The sequence below is a fragment of the Buteo buteo genome, chromosome 9 (genome assembly GCF_964188355.1).
Source record: "Buteo buteo chromosome 9, bButBut1.hap1.1, whole genome shotgun sequence".
Lineage (NCBI taxonomy): Eukaryota > Metazoa > Chordata > Aves > Accipitriformes > Accipitridae > Buteo > Buteo buteo.
Window position 1 is genome coordinate 3,011,380 of NC_134179.1, and position 19,634 is coordinate 3,031,013.

The 19,634-nt window shown below is 42.9% G+C and overlaps 1 protein-coding gene across 1 annotated transcript in view; it reads right to left on the bottom strand.

Moving 5' to 3' along the window:
• BARX2 (BARX homeobox 2) overlaps nucleotides 1-19,634 on the bottom strand; it is a 36,664-nt gene that overhangs the window by 5,593 nt on the left and 11,437 nt on the right. The window lies entirely within an intron of this gene.

Sequence of the window (19,634 nt, forward strand, 5' to 3'; positions counted from 1 at the left end):
ACCTGTTCCTTCTCCCAAATTGCATGTGTTTAGCTTTCCTTGGGCTGGGAGTCTTGATGTGCATTTCCCTCACACAGCGAAAGGAGGGCCTGCGTTTCCAATGCCTTTTTTTTTTCTTTTTCTTTTTTTTTCTTTTTTTTCTTTTTTTTTTCTTTTTTTTTTTCTTTTTTTTTTTCTTTTTGTTTTTTGGAGCTATTGCAACACACACCATTGAAGTCATCTGTCTCATTGCCACAAGAGATTAAACTCAACAAACGATGAAATCTGTCCCCATTCATGCAACTCTGCTTCTCCATGGACACGAGGACAGGGTTCACTTGAGATAGTTACCTAATCTCCCTTTACAGGCAACAGACAATGGAGTTCAAGTCACAATTCATCTCATCCTCTAGTAGGTAACTGAAAGAGTCAGATGAATCACACTTTCATCCTCCACTGTCTATACTGACCCCATTGACTATACAGGCAGATGAGGATGAATAGATCGGAAGCAGAGTTCTTCACTGACTCTTAACTCTACATCTTGTATCAACCAGTAGATACCAGCCCTAAGAAACAAACCAGCAGTTCCGCTCCTACCCTTTCAGGTCAGGGCCAGTCTGGGATGACAAATCTACATGTTCCCAAACACTAGAGGAAGTCCTGATTCACATCAGACCTTCTGGATTTACAGCTATAGACAGATTTCTGCTCAGCCTTAGCCCCAGGAAATCAAATGTTCCTTTAAAACTCGGGCAGGGAAATAGGGCCACGTATGAGAAATGTACAGTCATTGCGAGATGGCACTCTATACAACTTTGCAACCAAACTGCACAGTCTTGGGCAAGTCACTTTCTTGCTCCGTACCTCAGTTTACCTCATTTGCAAAATGGAAACAATCCTCCTTACCTACTTCACTGGTGGTAAAACATGGATTAAATTTTAATGTACATAAAGTATTCTGAGATCTTTAGATAAATGGTACTGTGGAAAGGAACATATTACACCAGCAGGCCTGATTGTGAAACTCTTAATATGAATCACCACTAATGAAAATAACGAGCTGTAGGCCTCATTGAGTCTATTTTGGTGAGTAACTCGTCACAGTGGAAGAAAGGAGTTGCCAGCCTGGCCTGCTGATGACCTGTATTCCTTACCCTCCTCCCCAGAGTGAAGGGCTGTGATCGCATAAATCAGGTCCCAGGTAAGCTGCAGTGCACAGGGTACATCAAAGTATCGCACAGCTTGTTGATCGTCACTTCTCTCCACAGCTGCTGCAAACTGTGCAAAATCCAGCCACTTACAAAACAAGCTTGGAAAACTATTGCCAAAACACCGTAAATCCCAACAGACTGGGATTTAAGCAAGACTGGGACTACAGACTGGGGTTTAGGCAGACTGGAACTTAAGCCTTGCTTTCTGCTCCACATCTCCGCAACACTGAAAATCAAAATATTTCCATTAAATTTATATTATTCTACTTAAACCACCAAGGAAGTACATGAGAGATGAGATCAGAATTGCTAAGCCAACCTTTGGCTTGTATAAAGTGTTATCTACCTTTTCTTTCTGCGGATTTTTTTCAGCTGAAGACTGTGCTGATCTACAGCATCAGCAAGTAACCTGGCAGAAATTCTGCCTTGATTTACAACTTCAGTGGCTGTTCAAAGATCATAAATTTGGATAGAGCTCGCTGTCCTTTGCTTTACACTACTAATTCTGCCCTCGCTGATATTTATGCACCCGCTGACACCAGCCAGCCACACAGAAGGAAAACCAGATGCTGCTCCCATAGTCTATACCCTCGTCGCCAGTACCCACTACAGTTAGTTTCTGCCATCGCGGGAAAGCAAAAGCAACGCCAACCCACCAATGGAACAGGCGACTTCCTCTGTTTCAGCCAAATTTGCCGAAAAGAATCATCCCCTCTTCCCTTCCTGAAGGGCACCTCCATTGTGAGAGTCCTGTGCAGGAACCCTGAAGCCACCTCCACCATAAGAGATAATCCTGGGTGAGCGACGAGGTGTGTTGATGGTTTTCATCTGGCAGCAGTCCTGGGACCTAGCCCTTCTGCACGACTGGTCTCGTTCACAGAGGCTCTAAGAGAAGAGGCTTCACGGATCCCAGTTCCAACCTGCTCTCAATAAGGAGACTGAAAACTGATGCCCTAGCTTACACAGCATAAAGAAGTGGATCCAGTCTTATTATATACCCTTATCCTGCTGTTAGGGTGTCCTGGTTCAAACCTTCCCATCACAGAGCTCCTGCTCCCCTGCAGGTTCATTCTCCAAGCCTTATCTCATAGCCTGAAACCCCATTCCTGTCGTTGCACATCGGCGGCTTCTGGCACCAGATCACTGGTGAATTGATACTTTTACCCTTGTACCCCTGTATATTTCCAGCAGGGCTCTCCATAAACCACAAGATTACTACGGAGTAATAAATCACCAGAGCTCAGAAATCCCTGCAAGGCTCCAAGTGACTGAAACCTCTGGATGAAAGCATTTGTACAGGAACTCTCTTCAAGGGAGGTCAGCAAAAGGTATTTGATATCAGAGCAATCAGGGATATTTGCTTTCCCGTATGGCATGGTAGCAGCATCTGGGACTGCTTGGAGGTGGGGGAGGCTAGCTACAGTGGTCCAAGAGCTTAAGACCTGCCTCCATCAAACAGAGGAAAGTCTCTTCAGGCTATTTTTCCTAATAATCAGGTAGGATCAGGAATAAAAGAATTGCTTTCCTCCTTCCAAGATCAGCAGTGAGAACTTGGCTATTTTTGCAGGGTAAAACAGCAGTTGGTTATTAGAGAAGCAGATGACATTGGAGTTGTTCAGGTCTATGTTTTCAAGTGCTGAGCACCTGAATGAGGGGATACGTTTTCCAAAATGTTCAGCATCCAGCAGCTGTGACCTGGCCAAATGCTCAGAAAAGCTCAGCACATGCTTATTTTTGGTGCCCACGTCAGGACACTTATTTACTTACGGCACTTCTGAAACTGCTGTTCTACTTTGGTGCAAGTAGTGGTTTGCAACTGCTGAGTTGCTTCGAGCTCCAGGTGGTGAACAGATTTGTGAGGCTGTTGACACCAAGTGTCTTATATTTGTTTATCATTTGTGCTCATAAGAGAAGCCTTTGCTTATGGTTTGACGCCAACAGTTGCAACAGTGCTTTTAGAAACCACCGTAAATAATGAAAGCATCTGCTGATGTTCAGCCCAGCCATATACAAGACTTCTCAGCTTTCTGCCCTCAGCCTGATGAGGACACAGGATGGTTAGGGCATAGAGTAAGGACAGCATTTAGAGAAAGACATGGGGTTCAAGGCTGCAGATATTATCTGGGGGAAGAGTTGCTGGCCAGAAAGGGGGCAATGCTTTAGCAGCTAACTCTCCTTGCAGACAGAGTAAACCAGAAATAGCTAGCCTCTACATTGCGCTAACTAGCTTCTAGATCACAAAGAAAAAAAACTAAGTTCAGTGTCCTGTTCTGGATCTAGTTATCCCAAAGTTCAAAGGTAGCTGAAGTTGAGCCAGTCCATTGTCTCTAAGTACACTATTAACATGACTCCCCTTAAACCATCCGTACAGTTCTTACTCTGATAAAGCTTTGGCTTCCAAACACTATGAAATCTGAGGCTAGATCTAAATTTCACATCCGCCAGAGTTCAAAGGTATTTCTAGACTGACATGGTATTGTAAGAATGGAATAATTTCTTAATCTTCAACAAATTAAATGCTGGCAAGCAGCTCTTGTCTGCTCAGCACTGTTGTGACATGCTCTGTCTCCCAAAATGGGAAGGAATGGAAATGAAGAACCCTTCCTTTCTGTACCTGCCTTTCAGAACAGTTTCAGCTGAATGCATACAGTCCTGCATTGTTGTCTGAGCACATTTTCCAATCTTGACCCACTGGTCTTCTGCACTTGAAAACCAAAAAGCAGCCCACACCAGCCAGAAAATGAGGAATTAGTTTGCTATCCTAGCAACATACCTCAGGTGTTTTAGTGTTTCCATCTAAAACAATCAAGAGGCAGCACAGTCCAATGGTGAAGCAACCAGTGGTTTAGGACTCAGGAGGTCTCAATGCTCTTCATAGGGACAGCAGTCTCTTACTATGTGGTTTTTATACAGAAAAGTCCCAGTTTTATCTATTAGAACAGTCTTAATGTCCCCAAAGTCTAGGGTAGTCTTAGGCTCACTTTGCTGCTGAATACTTCTCAAATACTTGGCAAGTATTAGTATAATCCATACTTCATACCATGCACAACTGAGGGAGTGGTGCTTAAGCAACAGAAGTTTTCCTGTAGTTATTTTTTAAGCATTTGAATAGTCTCAATTTCAAGCAGCACGAAAGTTCTTATTTCTGTCCATCTCCATAAAGCTAACATCTGGCCATTCAGTTGCTAAAACTAACCAAGAGCTAAAAATAAAAAGGACATTGGATCTGCAGAGTGTTTTCTAAGGATCTGAAAACATTCTTCTTTGCTATTTAGATCAGGCCATGCTGGCAGCCACTGTACAGTAAATAACAGATCTGCCCCTTGCACAATGCACTGACCACACCACCTTGAAATGAATCGGCTTACTCAGGCCACACAGGTCTCAAAGAACCCTGGACTCCCGTTTCCTAATTACATGTAAAATATTTGTCCTAGAAGGGTATCATGATCTAACGTATCCAAACATTTTTTTCTCACTTGTTTTGCTTTTCAGCAGTAACACAAAGAAGAAGGACAGAGAATTAATCCCATTTTTCTCCAGAAGGTTTCTGTCAGGAATGTCAATTTTTACTAGCCAAAACAAGCCGATATCCCAGGCGTAAATCTGCAGCATTGTCAGCCTTTTACTCCCTCTTCCCCTAGGTGTGAACACAAGAGGTAAAGCAGCAAAGAGTCAGGCCTCATCACGCTGGCTCCAGCTACGCGAGCAGGAATTGGGAACACTGGCGTTTCATCACACCAGCCTGAAGTCACCTCTACTCATCTGCTGGGATGCTTCTATGAAACTTCTTAGGACCACTTGATAGGATGCAGTAGGTACACCACCAATACACCAGATCATCTTGCAAAAGTTTTAATTAAAAAGAAATACTTCAAACAAATCTTTTCCCCTTCTTTTTCCTCATTCCCCTCCTCCCTGGCTTACTTTCAACCCCAGCAGACACAAACTAGAAGGAAGAGAAAAGGGAAAGCACTAATTAATTGCACTGTTTGACTGCCGGCAATGGCAGAACAGTTTTCCTCCTAGGCAAACTCAGCTAATTCTGTTTTGGAAAGAAAGAAAAAGGAAGGAAAGATTTATGGATCAGCTCCTCTTGGCAGGTCAGCCCTGCTCGGAGGCAGAATAAAATCTCACTCAGAATGGGCTGCAGTGAAAGGTAAATAATAAAAGAAAATGAACTTACGACTCGGGAGGGTCTATAAATCTGCAGTCTCCTGAGTGTCAAAACAAAAGGGAACCAAGAAGAAGTGAGTTCATTTAGGAAAGAGCGTCATTTTGCTGAAGGAGCAGGCAGCCTACTGAAAGGAAGAAGCAAGCCCCGAGTGAAGCAAAGGAGGGAAAAGAAGCAAGGAAACATTGAGAATAAGTTGAACAATACACAGTTTGTTTAGCAGGGAGGGTGTTACATCTACTTTTTCCACCACAGATCCCCAAAAGCTGAGATTTCCCAGCCATGCCATTCCAATGGATCTTCGCTAAACTTTACCACCAGCCTCCACGGGAGTGGAGGCAAGCCAGAGCTGAGCATAGACCTGATATAATCCAGAAAATCAACATGGCCCAGGAGTCAACTGGTTAAAGACAACAGCCCAATACCCACTGTGTATCCCAGGACACAGGATGTCCTCTCAGGTCAGCGTGGGCTCCTTTGCCTTGTAGCTACTAGAGCTAGACAAAGGCTGGTTAGGAACCTAGCACAGCTCTTACACATGCTCACCTTCCTCAGCCAGCACACACCACACGGACCTGCGGCATCTCTCCTGTCCATCAGAAACCCTGCTGAGGGTAGCAAAGCAACTCTTGCTTTCAGGTTAGGCCTCACCCCATCTACTTTTGCTGACATTGGATTTAAGCCTTCTCTGCTCCATCTGTACCAGGCTCAGGCCCTGAGCAGCCCCCAGACATGGGGGCCTCATCCTGCATGTCCTTGCTTCCCCTTTGCTACCTCCCAGCACCCTGAGCGCTGACAAGCGTGGGATCAGTATCTCCCCAGGCACTGCTGCCTGTCTTTACTGAAAAGGTGACTTTCCCTCACCTGGCAGGGCTTGTCTCAGCCTACATCCAGCACTGCATCGTTGCATAGCCAGGCTGTCGGCTCTCTTGCTGAGTGCACCTGTCATGAAAGCAATCACGGAGTTGGTGAAGGCAAGGCAGCAGGCAAGAGGTGGTGGGCGAGGAGCATGCCCTTGCCAGCAGAGCTGTACCCTCGAGCTGCCTAGTTTACCACTGACGAAGCACCTCCCCAGCGAGATTCCTTCTCGTCTCTTCCCCGTGCTTACGTTGTGTTTTTACAGGCACTGCCACCAGGATACCTCGCTTATTTGCAATTGCATTATATTATCCAATAACACACAAAAAACTTAAGCCGCTGTGTAAGTACAACAACTGCACTCATCTACTCTTCATGTTTTCCTTAAGCTCCGCTTTATGATTATTAACTATTAGAAGGCAGCTCGCATCAGGTGCTTCCTGAGATCAATGCTGTGCTCCACCAAGTGCCCTGATAAGGATGTAAAGGCAAAAGGAACAAGAACAGCAGCAATGGGCTGTGCATATACCAGGCAAATTAATTTCCCCTTAGGAACAAGAGCTTAGGCAAGGGTTAAAGGGAAATAACCAGGTCCCCCAGCCTCCTTGCAACAGCCCAAGATCCAGTCTTTTCCTAGATGCCCTGCCCACCGGAGTGTTGTCATTAACAAACACTTGAATTCCAAGTTAAAAAAATGACCTGGGTGATGTTTATTCTATGCAGCGTGGTGCTGTGCACAGATCCCTCAGCTATCTCTAGAATGGGAAGAAGCGTAGCTATGCCAGGGTATGATTGCACCTGAGCTAATTATGGCCTGAAGAGAGGTGGGCTAATTAGGTTGTGAACGCTGTGTTGACAGCTCGACAGTTTCCAAGACACGAGTCGGTGTATTTGCATGGTGCAGCCCTTGCAACATGCTGACACAGATGGTCTTTCAGAGCTAGCTGCCCCTCTTGTGTCCCCTCGTAATGGGCTGGAAGTCCGAGCACAGCCACAAAATCTTCCTGAAGCTGTGCCCTGCACAAGTCAACTGAGCCTCGAGCCCAGAGGAGGTACCTAAGTATGGACACAAATGTTTTTAGGCATCCCTGTCAAAGAAAGCTTGGCCAGAGAGGTGGTGACAGATCATTTGTCACGAATCCTTCATATCAACCAGTTCAGACATTGATTCTCTTCTCATTCTTTCCAATCATACTGTAAGACAACCCTACAGAGCTTACCCCTCTTTTAATATTGAAATAGCTAGAAAATCTGCATGTGATCCTCAGACTCGTGCCATATCTCAACCCTATAATAAGATCATTCTGTGGCTATTACATACTAAATAGGAATTCTGGAACTGGGAATGCTTGAGAACGCTCTTCACTGCCATTCCTCTTCTCCAACATCTCAGCACCTAAGAGCTTGGTCACTTAACTGAGAGTTAAAACTGTTTTGGGAGAGGAGATTTTTCTTCATTTGTTTTTGTTGTTTCTTTTTCTACTAGCTCTCTTTTTCTTTGGTTACATGTGGAAACCAGTTGTAGCTAAGCAAGAGCCAAAGTCTCTGCACACAAGCAGAGGTGAAGGCCACTTCTGGGACATTTTGAAAGCTTTCAAAAATAGTCCCAAGATTCAGCCCAAATGCACAGAGCCAAAATTTTCATGGGAAATCATGAGTGTCACAGAGGCTACAGGAAAGCAGAGCAGCCAACCCTGAAAATCCACCCTGAAATCTAAGTGCAGAACTGGAGCACAAAGAGACACTGGTGGTGCTCCAAAATAGCATTCAGCAAGGTTCCTCAGAGCTATCTGTTCATCATCAAAGGCTGCAGGTACGGTTCACACCATATTCTATTTCCACTTCACTTCAATGAATCCTATTAGCCTGACAAGGACCAGGAGTCTTGCAAAAATTAAATGCAACTCAGCTACACAGCAAAAAGTCTGCTTGGTAGCAAATGGCTTCTCTCCTTTGTGGAAGAATCCAGACCCAACTGATGTCTGTGGCAAAATGCCCATCAGCTCTGGTGGAGCCAGGATTTCACCTGCATGTGTCCACAGGAGGAAAAGAAAACAGAAGTTAAAATTAGCGCAGCTAATTTTAGCACAGCTAAAATGATCCTTTTGAGGGCATTCTACTGAAGGCCAATTCTTCAGGAGTCTATACCTTCTGTGATGAGCCAAGTGGGGGGAAAAAGTGGCACCTTATCAAATGGTAATTTTTGACAACACCTTCTTAGGTGGGGGAAAGTTCGGAGCCCTATTCTACCTTCCCTAGGCACATTAGAGAACAATCACTTTTCTGTTCAATCAGATTTTTTTGAGGGAGTGGGCTTTCAGCTAAGTCAGCTGCAAAGAAAACCACTGATGTTTGTAAACGTTAACTTTTATAATAATGACTATAACATATTGCAGCTAGAAGGTGCTCCTTCTCAAAGCATCTCTCATCATGCAACTACCCGTCCAGCTACCCAGAGGTGAGCAGAGCTGGACATGAGCTGCAGCTGCCATTCCCCAATCTGTGGGCCACTTAGAGTTGTGGTTGAGTTTAGCCCAGTTTCAAAGCCACAAGTGAAATCTCCTCAGTGCTTGGAGCTGAGATCCAAGTTTTCTGTTTCAAGCCTGTCCTCATTAGCAATTTATCAACATAATGTTTCAGTGTAACTTCTACATAATAACAGTGATTAATAATTTGAATGCATCTGAGGCATGCATGCCGGAGGCCTTCACAAAAACTAACCAGAAAGATAATTAATCCTTACTTAATAATGACATTTGATATTTATATTGTGCTTTTTTACATGTTTAAGGCACCGTATACAGAGTAAGTAATTGGCCTTGAACAAATTATCAGCCTGAGAGCCTCCCTGAACGAGAGCTTGTCTCACTCCCTGCTGCCACAGGCAGATGTATAATACCTTGCCTTAGACAGGACTGGATGTGGGGCAATTATCTATCTTATAAACGCAATCCAAAAACCAACCTACAGCATCAGTGTCTCCAGGGATGCCAGATCCCTGAAGGATGGCACCAGGATTCTTCTGGCAGGGTTGGCGATAACCATTATAACAAGCTGGCTTTGTTCGAGGGCAATACTGGTGGGGGAGGAGATAGGAATGCATGTTGAACCTGGAGTGGAGAGACCTGGTTGTGCTGCTGTCCTGGGGCTAGTCACTCTGCCACGGTTTCCTGTTATCACAGCATAGCAATGCTTAGCTGCTGAGTTTCTCCTCAACTGCCGGAAAGATATAAGCAAGCACCACTAGGATGCTATAGGTTGTTCTCCCTGCACACAGCGGCCTTTCTTCCAGGCTGTCTGTCAAAGAGGGGAGTGTGCCAGGACCTTGTCAGATCCTCAATGAAAAAGAAAATTTATATATAAAGGTTGTTTTGTTTTGTTTTTTTTAAAGAAGCATTTAAAGAATCCATTTGGCCAGCACTCAAGAAATCCTTTGTAGCAAATGTAATAGCACTCTGGCTTAATCAGTGGAAAATGAATCAGAAGAACTACTTTTCTATTTTGAACTATTCTGCTTCACGTATGCAAACGGCAACCTGCCTTTTGGAAGGGAGCCCCCCCTTGACTCAAATCCACGATCTTCAGGCGAACTGAGCATGGCTCAGAGAGATCCTGCTCTTCGAGGCTACAGAAAAGTGATTCTGTCTGGGATTCCTCATCTTTAGCAGATGATCCCTTTAAATCCTATTCGGTGGGAAAGGAGGTGCTCTGAACCCAAGGAGATCTGTCTTAGTAACTCCTATTAAGATATATGGGCCCAAGGCCATCATGACTGGAAACAGCTTCAAATGGATGGCGGGTTTGGACGTGAAACTCCATTCCAGGCCCTTACTGTTAGGCTCCGAGGGAGTTTTAAGACCAGGCCACATTAGTCCCAGAGAAATAAACACGAGCACATCTCCATAAACGACAGCGCTCAGATGGTGCAGGAAAGTTACTGGGATACAAGCCACCAGCTCATTTACCATGTCTGTATCGAGGGACAGTTTGGCTCCATTAAGCCAACTTCAATTTGAAGCTCGCTTTTTTGAACTATGTCATGTTAAACACTTCAGCCAAGTGTTTCCTCCATTACTGAGGATAAGACTCAACTCTGGAGCTCATCACCCAGATTTAGCAAGCAAAGTAGCCAAAAGATTACAGAATCAAATAGCTAGAAGGAATGGATTTACAGGCAGTATCTGGTCTTGTCTATTGGGGGTGGAGGAGAACCAGGGCACCAAGAAGACACAACTCTCAGGGTGTCTAAGCTTACGCTGCAACAAGTTTCTGTCTTTACTGATGACAGCCAGATGACTAGACATCTTGGGACACTGGGGAGAAACGTAGGAGGCCAAATCCAATCCTCTGTCCAGATGGTGTCACCGGTCAAGGAGCAAGATTTGGACTTAGACTGAGAAACAGATCATCAGAGCTGAGAGGGTACAGTTTAATGGGAGGATAAGTCACGTTCTGTTCTTTATACTGCTCCCTAAGCATCTCTTACTGGCCACTGTCCAAGATACGAGTCTACATGGACTTTGGACTGACACATTATGACCATTCTTACATCCTTACACATGCGATAAATAAATCTGCCTTCTCTCAGGATTTCACAGTTTCTGTCCAAGTTCAAACACATAATGCCATGCGTGCATAAATCAATCAGTCCTTTACTTCCTGCTCTGTTAATTATTATCACAACAGCTATAAGCAAACACTAGCCTTGGACAGCTGACTAGCTGTGCACACAAAAGCACTCTTCAGGTTTCTCAAGCCCACCCTTGTGTGAGCTCCAGCAAAAAGCTTGCCATAAATATCACTACCTCTTCCTGCTTTGAGCCTCTAAAACACTCTGGTGAGTGACACATGGGAAGAAAGAGAGTTCAATTGTTTCTAAACACCAGACTGTGTAAATTTTGCCTGATGGATCTTTCGGAAAATGCTTTTTTCTTCTTAGGAGAATAGTAGATCAGTGTTTAAAACACACAGACACCCCCCTCTTTTCCCCCACACTGAAATGAAAGGGGGACTTCAGCAAGTACCAGTGTTAACCTGAAAGAGACCTGCCACATCTTGGCAAAGCCTTTGCCTAATAATTCTGGCTTATCGTCTCAAGGGTTGCTTTATTAATAATCTTGCCCCTATCAGGACACGTTTAGCAGAGAGGTTGGTCTCTCTGAGCTGCATATATGAATCTTTGATCTTGCATCTGCCCTAACAGAGAGAAGACTCATCTCTGTTTCCTCTATGGACAAAAATAAACTCTGTGGACGATTTGGCTGAACAGCTGCACAAACAATGCAATTTAGAAGGATGCAAATGATACACGAGCAGGTTTTGTTCACAGCCTGTCTATCCTTTGTGTTTGCCAATTAGATCAGTGATCTTAACCCTGCTCTTGTGGCTGGGGTAAGGAGGAGAGACGCATACAGGGAATAAAGCTAAGCATAATGCACATCATGGTATTACTTCAGGAAGCTGAAACCCTATTATAAGAATCTAGAGCACCTTGGAATAAGGATTTCCTCCAAACTGATTTTTTTGGTTGAATAAGCTGACAAAGACTACACCATAGCTTCCACTGGCGGCATGGCTATTTTTATTCCCTCCACATCAAGTAACAGCACACCCATGTCACCCCATGGATTGAATCTTAACCAAACCAGTATGAATCAAGGACAGCTAAGCTTTCACTTTTTGGATGGGGAAAAAATATAGCTGAATTCCCGGTTTATAGAAAGCTTTCACTGCAAACCATTCTGCAACACTGCTAAAAATCAGTGCTGGCAACTTCATTCCCAAAGCAGCTTACTTGACTTCAGGACTGTCTACATTATAAAAAGTTAGTCAAGAGTTGAAGATGTTGCAAGAGCCCTTAGTCATGTGGCTTTATCACTGCCTCTACCTGCAGCTGTGACTATCCAGTATGGACATGGGGAGGCGGGATGCTCACATCAGTTACATGCCCAGTCTCCAGGCAAACTGATATTTCACTCACTTCAACATCTGTACTTCATTAGCCTGCCCTGTGGCCCAGGAGTGAGTGAAGAGGACAAGGAAAGCTGCACTCACTACTATGGACATCATGGAAAGAGCATGTCAGACTGCAGCATTACACTTGTATTTTCACTGCAGAGTACAGCCAGCGGATGAAAACACAAGCAGAGCAGACAAGGCAGCTATGGGCTTGATCTGTAGCAGGGAAACAGAGGTAAGCAACAAGCAGAATAGCCAATTGCTTGGTGGAGAAGAAACAAGGGGACTCCACACAACAGCTCACTCCACCCTACACCAGGGTGTACCGTCTGCACCAGATCTTCAGCCTGTACAAACATACATAACCCCCAACATCAAACCCAGTCTGATTTATAGTAGCTGAGACCCAGCCCATTCATTTCGGGGTGGGTGGTGTTTTGTATTTTTTCAGCTGAAGCACAAAACAAGTTTCACCCCTACTGAAATTCATCTAATCTCAAAAAGCAAGGTGAAAAATGTCTCAAGGATGGGCAGTCTCAAAATGCACACACCCAGAATAAGCAGTTCCATGAGAAAAATGTCAACCTGAGAGTTGCAAAGCACTTTGGAGGCATGCAACCACTTATATGTCAGAAAAGCGATGACAAGGTTTTCCCAGCTACCAGGCTGTCTGTACCACAGCACTGGTAGAAGGATAAGCCAGAAATTCCAGTTGGTGAGCTCTAACTGTCCCAATCTCCAAGGAATATGAGCCCTCACTCATGTCAGACATCAGTGTGCTGGGGTTTTTTTCTGTTCTGATAGGAAGTCAGCCAAGGAGACACTGTTGTCACATCTCCAGACAAATACAGATTAGACTTAGGGTGGAGATAGGACCTAATTAATAATAAGGGATTGAATTAGGTTTCTACAGTGCTCAAATTCTGCTAGCTTTAATTGTGAATGAATGCCATTATGGACAGAAATGTTAGAAGGACACCTGTTTCTGACAGCTCCAATCTAGAACTACAAACATGCCCCTAGAAATGCTCTGATTTAGGGATCCAGATGGGAGACCCTCCCTCACCCTAAGGTTTGGAGGGCTCTGAATCAAAGCTTTGGTTATGACCCATCTCTGGTTGTCATCAGCACATCTATTTACCTCCGATTCTCCTACAGCACCTGTCACTGAGGAATGCAGCATCGCCGTGTTCCACAGGTACGTCTGTGACTTGATAATCTCGTTTAAATAGCAATCATAAAAGTCAATACACAAAAACAATGCAGCCCTTTCTTCCCTCCACACGTGTGTGGGTATACAGTTCCCACTAGCATTAGAAACAACTCCAGGTTGATGGGAATATTGTCTCATTCCCACAGACTTTATTTACTCTCACCTGCCCCATATAGGACCAAAAGAACAAAGTTCCGTTCACTTAGATGTAGATTTTGGGGAAAGAGGACATTAGGCATAGTGCTTCCAACCCTGACACTGCCTTAATGTACAATCTCAGCCAAGTCCCTGAATCTCACTGGACTTCTGATTTCCCCACAGGCAAAATGAGGATGGTAATACCTACCACACAAGGTTGTAGTATGGTCTGGAAAGTACTCAACCAGAAGGAAGCCACAAGGGGAGGCAGAGGTGTTATTATCTCACATGAACAGACTGCACGAGCACTGCATTGAGACCTCTCTTTTGTGTCATACCATTACAAAATTCCTTCATGTGTCATTAATATATATGTTAATATCGAAGCAATACATGTATCCTTTTATTGTGCAACCAGCAATGTTTCCACGGGAACTCCTCCAATAACAAGCACATAATATGCAGCACATGGTTTTTCAAACCAAAATAACTTTTTTCACCTTTTTTTTTTTTTAATCTTCTAAACCAAGAAAGATATTCTGCCAAAGATCAGCTGTGGCTGCCAATTTTTACATGATGGTGACCTAAATAAGTCTTCAGGGAATATTTTTTATTTCCCAAATACCACCATTACTAGACTCTCTTATGTGGCACTGCTGGGATGAAACTCATCTTAGATCTGGCATTTCCATGCTCTCCCCACAGACAGCATGACAGACTCTTTACATTGCCAGGGTTTTCATTAAGCTTTGAAATGGGGGCCATATCCCACCTGGAATGTTATTACATAATCTGTCCAGAGAACTTAGGCAATTATTGGAATTTACTGCTATACGATGAAAAGCAACCAACACTACCAGTCCATCAAGCTGAATTGGTTTGCTTTGCTCGGCAATACCATAATAGTTATGAGGGATCTTTTAAATTCTGAGAGCTAAATGAGCCTTTAATTTATGTTTGGTGAACCACATACGAAAAAGCGTTTCAATTCTAACATTTAAAAAAAAAATCCTTATCATCTTTTTCTCTCTCTTGAAGTACCGATGTCATGCCTACAGCTGTCTCTGTTTCCATCCCTGAAGATCTGCTGGGAAACCAGATCCAAGGTCTTTCAGTTTCTGCAGAGCTTTAGAAAGACTTGCTTGGACACTGCAACCAATTTCACTGCCTTGAAAGAGATTTTCTCCAATTAATTCAAGAGTGCTTTTTTAAGTCTTTTTCCTCCTTCCTTTATTAAGCCATTCCATAAAAATGAAAATCTCAAAGGTAGATGGATGCAGTGTTGAATGCATACAGATATAGATACATAGCTGTTTTAACAAAAAGATGACTTCTCTTCTGTGCCTCGCCTGTGTACTCAGACCATCACAAACACTCCACCACCACCCCCTTTACACATACAAAATGACATGGTGGGGGAAAAAAGTGCAACTGAAACTACAGCAAAATCAGAAACTTATAATCTGATACAGGAATTGGCCCAAAATAACTACAGATCTCAAATTTTTTTAGTCCTTTATTAAAAATAAATTAATAAAACAAAGACAGACTGAGTTTAAAGCATTTGAATAGCTTGCCCCTTCCAAATTTATAAAGTTTCAGACTGACAACACATTCCTACTCCTTTCCAACTTGGAGGGAACAAAATAAGAATCTCTAAAGAAAAAGAAAAATCCCACATTAAAAAAAGTAAAATCTATGTGAGTTGTCTTTGCACACATTACAGAGAGGCTAAAAAAAAGGCATCATTTTAATTATTTTCTCCTCTTTGTGGGTCACCTTTCATTAAATTGTTGAGAATAAAACATACTCCCACCAAGACATTAACATCTCATTTCCAGTACTGCTTGGGTGAGGAGACCAAATAAAAATAAATGGCTTCTACAATAAGACACATCATCCATCGTCAGCATGTAAAACACAGTCATTAATCACAGAAGCAACCTACTTATTACGGGTATTCAAGCACTGGCAATACAAACGCTTATAAAACAGGGGCTCCTTTCATAATTCCCTGCCCTTGTCTCTCAATAGTTTAGAGGATTAACCCTTTTACAACGAGGGATGGGCAAACTGGTTTTGCCTAATTCCAAACCAACTTGACGTCATGGGTTCGAAAGTTCGACTTGGAACTCAAACATTATCAGATGCAGTTTGTGCTGAGGGGAGACAGCAAGAAAGAGCTCAAGGGGAGAAAAAGGAAGGCAGAGAAAGAGCAAATCAAAAAACCCAGCAGGGCACGGACAGAATGTAAAAGTCCAGTAAAGGGTAAAAGGATGGATAAAAATTGCTAATGAATGAGTTGAAGCCCCTACAAAGTCATAAAAGCAGCTTTGTCTTTACACCTGTCTTAATGTGATTTGTGGGGAAGTCTGTTCCCTCCCACAGACTTCTCTCTAGTGGGAAAAGAAATACAGATTTTACTTGTACTTAATTAATCCTCATGAAGAGCACAGTTAAATGCATGCAATCCCCACTGACCATATTACTTTGGGCTTCTCTTGCTTTCCTTTACCTAATGGGAAAGTTGAGGCGTGCAGCGAGCGTATAACTGGCTCTACATCATATAGTGAGTCAAGGACAAAGCCAAGTAGAGACGATCAAGCCACCGACCATCCACTGCAAAGTTCTCAGCTATTCCATGGGCTCCGCAAAATCGCAAACTCCATTCAGTTATCCCTGCTCCCAACAGTGGCATGCCCCAAGCTGCCAGCTAAATGAATGCTCAGCAGAAAATGTTCACGTATTTGCAGTCTGATGCAATTCCTTTTCTTTTTCTACACACCCAAAACTTCCATTGACTTCAAGGAGTAAATAAGAAGCAGGGACGGGGGTGGAATCAAGAGGTACCGAGAAAAGCGATATTTGGACATAATCTGCAGCATGCAAAGGGTTAAATTAGAGTTTAAAATACATAAGCCTCACTATTTACTGATTGTTGTAAAAAGTGAGACATCTGAATGAACAAAATTCTTGTGGAGAGACACTAGATGAGGTATGTATTTGAATTTTCTCACAATGTGCAAACTGGCCCCAGTTTAACCAGAGGCAATAACTTTTCAAACACTTAAATTAACTTTGTCATCAACTGGACAAACATTTCCAATGTCGGTATCAATTACTGGAGGCAAATGACCCATGATTGGCCCTGAGGAAAACAAACATTCTGAGATGACAAATTAAAAGGGTCCACCACATTTTAAGCCACGCTAAAGCTATGTGCCAGATACTGGAAACGAACGCTTAAGTTTTTTCTGGATGGATTTTTCAGTTAATTAACATAGCGGCAATAGGCAGCAGCAGCTATTCCATTAGAACTTCCTTCAAAGGTAAGAAATATTCAGCAAAAACCTTGCAGGCATGACTGGTTTCAGGGTGAAGTGGGCTATGTCCTGGCAAATCATCACCAAGAAGTTCAAATCATTGCAGAGGTACTCAGAAATTCAGCACCAGCTCTGCTTCCTAAGAAATATTGTGTGTTTCCCCAAGATATTTCCCCTAAAGGAAATGTTTTTCTTCAAACCGAAGTTGCCATCAAGGTACCGTGATGAATGAAACTGTTTTCAGTATCCTTCACTGTCCAAAAGGATTTTCTATCCCCTCATTTACTACAGGAAAAAGTACCATTTTTATTTTGCAGGCATACACTCAGAGATAGAGAAATACAATCAGCGGGTAAAAACATTATCACTGGTTTTGCTTTTTGAAAGGTAATACCAAAGTTAAGATCACTGGTGAGTTAATATGAGTCAAACAAATCACGCCTAGGCTGTACTAAGCAGTCAGTATCTGTGAATAGATAATAGTAGTGCTCAGCTTTTAAATAGTTGTCAACTGACTTTAATGCATTTTCACAAGTTGTAACATGACTAATCGTGCTAATATTAAGAAGGAAGAAATAAGGCATGGATCACAGATATCAGTTTTTTCAAACATATTAAAGCCACGGATACATAGCTATCAAGTTGTTTGCATTGCTTTCAGGGTAGCGTCTTTGTTTACTGACGGGGAATAAAACAGGCAGTATTTTTTCCTAAGTTGAGCATATGCCATAGAAGTCCTACATCAATGTTTATCATGGTTGTATCCCTTTTTCCTGATTAACGCTGCTGGATGGGTATCACTTTTACCCTTCTCTGAAGGACAGACATTTCTATTTCATAGTTGCAAGCTCTTTCGAAAGCGTTAGTGGAAGCTATTAATTGATCCTGCTATTAATAGAAACGCATGGAAAACAGAAAAGGATACAAAAAAGGCAAAACAACCACGAAAACTGTGACAGCATGAAAGAAAAGGAAATAATTTGCCAAACTGAGTTTGCTGGACTAAAAACAAAGTCCATTTAGCCAGTTAAACAGCTCTGAAGACACTTCAACACTCCTGCACTAGCTGTGCATGCAGTCAAATCGATCTTTTTCATCTGCACCCATGTCCCATTTTCTGTCCTTTCACTGCTCTGCGAACGTCCAGCATCTCCATCCACCGCAAAGACCTTTCACAAAGCCAGAGCGATGTCGCGTCCTTCGTTCAAACAAGGATCAGGCCCTATCTTTCATTTTAAACACAGCTGCTTACGAAGACAGAAAACAAACCAGACCAATTTCAAACCCTGCAGAAGTCCTTTCAGCGCTTGGCATTGACCGGGAGATCATCTGTCTGTGGGGGCGAATTCAGTTCAATCGGAGAGAGAGGAATGACCCCAGTTAACAGCTATTCCCTGCTGTATACAGAGCTCGCCAGGTCTCAAGCTTTTGACAGTTCTTTAGGGATGGCACTTAGGATGCAGTGCTAAAACCTCCCGAGACAGCCTACCCCATCAGACTATGCCTGCCAACTTTGAGCTGCTCCCAACAGCAGGAGATGCCTTCGCCCTGCTGGAAAAGGGACGGTGAGGAGAAATTCTGAGGACATAACAAAAAGGATCAATCCTGAATCTATTAAAAAAAAAAACCCACATAAATTGTCTTAAAGCAGGCTTGTGAATCATAATTTAAAAGATAATCTCCCTGATCTTCCGAAAACGCTGCCGTATGTTGTTAAACTTGAATGTACTTATAAATCCATCTTTTTATCACGTAAGTTATTTCTTTTTAAATAACATTTTGGATGCTGTACTCTGTTCAGCTGAGACAAAGATGAATATTCGTAACCATTACAGTTTTGAGATTAGCTCATGCAAAAGTTTCAGTAGTCTATGAGCTGATACACTAGTAAGCTCTCTAAATCCAGACAATTAGATGAAACAACACTGGGATTTCTCCAATCTCTTTTCAGTGATCTTTGCTGTTTTTTCTCATGCAATCGTTAGCCGGCTAGTCTCTGATGGACAGAAATACATCTACGGTATCAATTGCTGTGACATCTCTTCACAACAGACAGGTGCTATAGGGGTTAGGCACCAGTCTAAGAGGTCTCTGTCTCTCAGCCTCAAGAAAAAGGGTTTCAACAGAGCTGTACAAATAAAACACTATCAGTCTGGGATTTCGTAAATGCTTTTGTTTTACTGTAATTTAAGTGCTAAACTACCTTATAATAATGTGCTTTTAAATGTTTACAGTTAAAGCATAATTGAATTTGACTCATTTTGGCTCTGATCCAACTACGATTTAATTGACTTCAGTGGGAGTTGGATTGGGCTCTAAGTAATTTTAACTTAAAATAATCCATCAATTGTTCCTCACCCACTTCATCAAACTCCTTCCCATCATTTATGATTGCTCTGTAATTTACTGCAACAAGGCGAAACTAACCCTACTAACCTCTGGCATGGCTTCCTGTCCCTCAGTGGAGAATTTCACCACTATCCAGCAACCTAAACCAAATCTGCTTAAGGAAAGCAAAAGAGCACAACGAAGAGCAGATGGCAGAGATCCAAACTGCCTAGTACCGGGCTCTGCTGTTACAGAAAACTTCAAATATCAGCTCCTTCACTATTTAGTCACCGCAGGAACAAAATGAACCGTTAGCAAAGCTGTCAAGAGGAAGCTTTGAACAAAACAGACAGAAGGGTGAAGCGAGATGTATTCACAAACTCATGCAAATGTTTTGCGGCCAAAAAAACCCCATTTGCTTCAGACTTCTCGTCATTATATTGTATCAA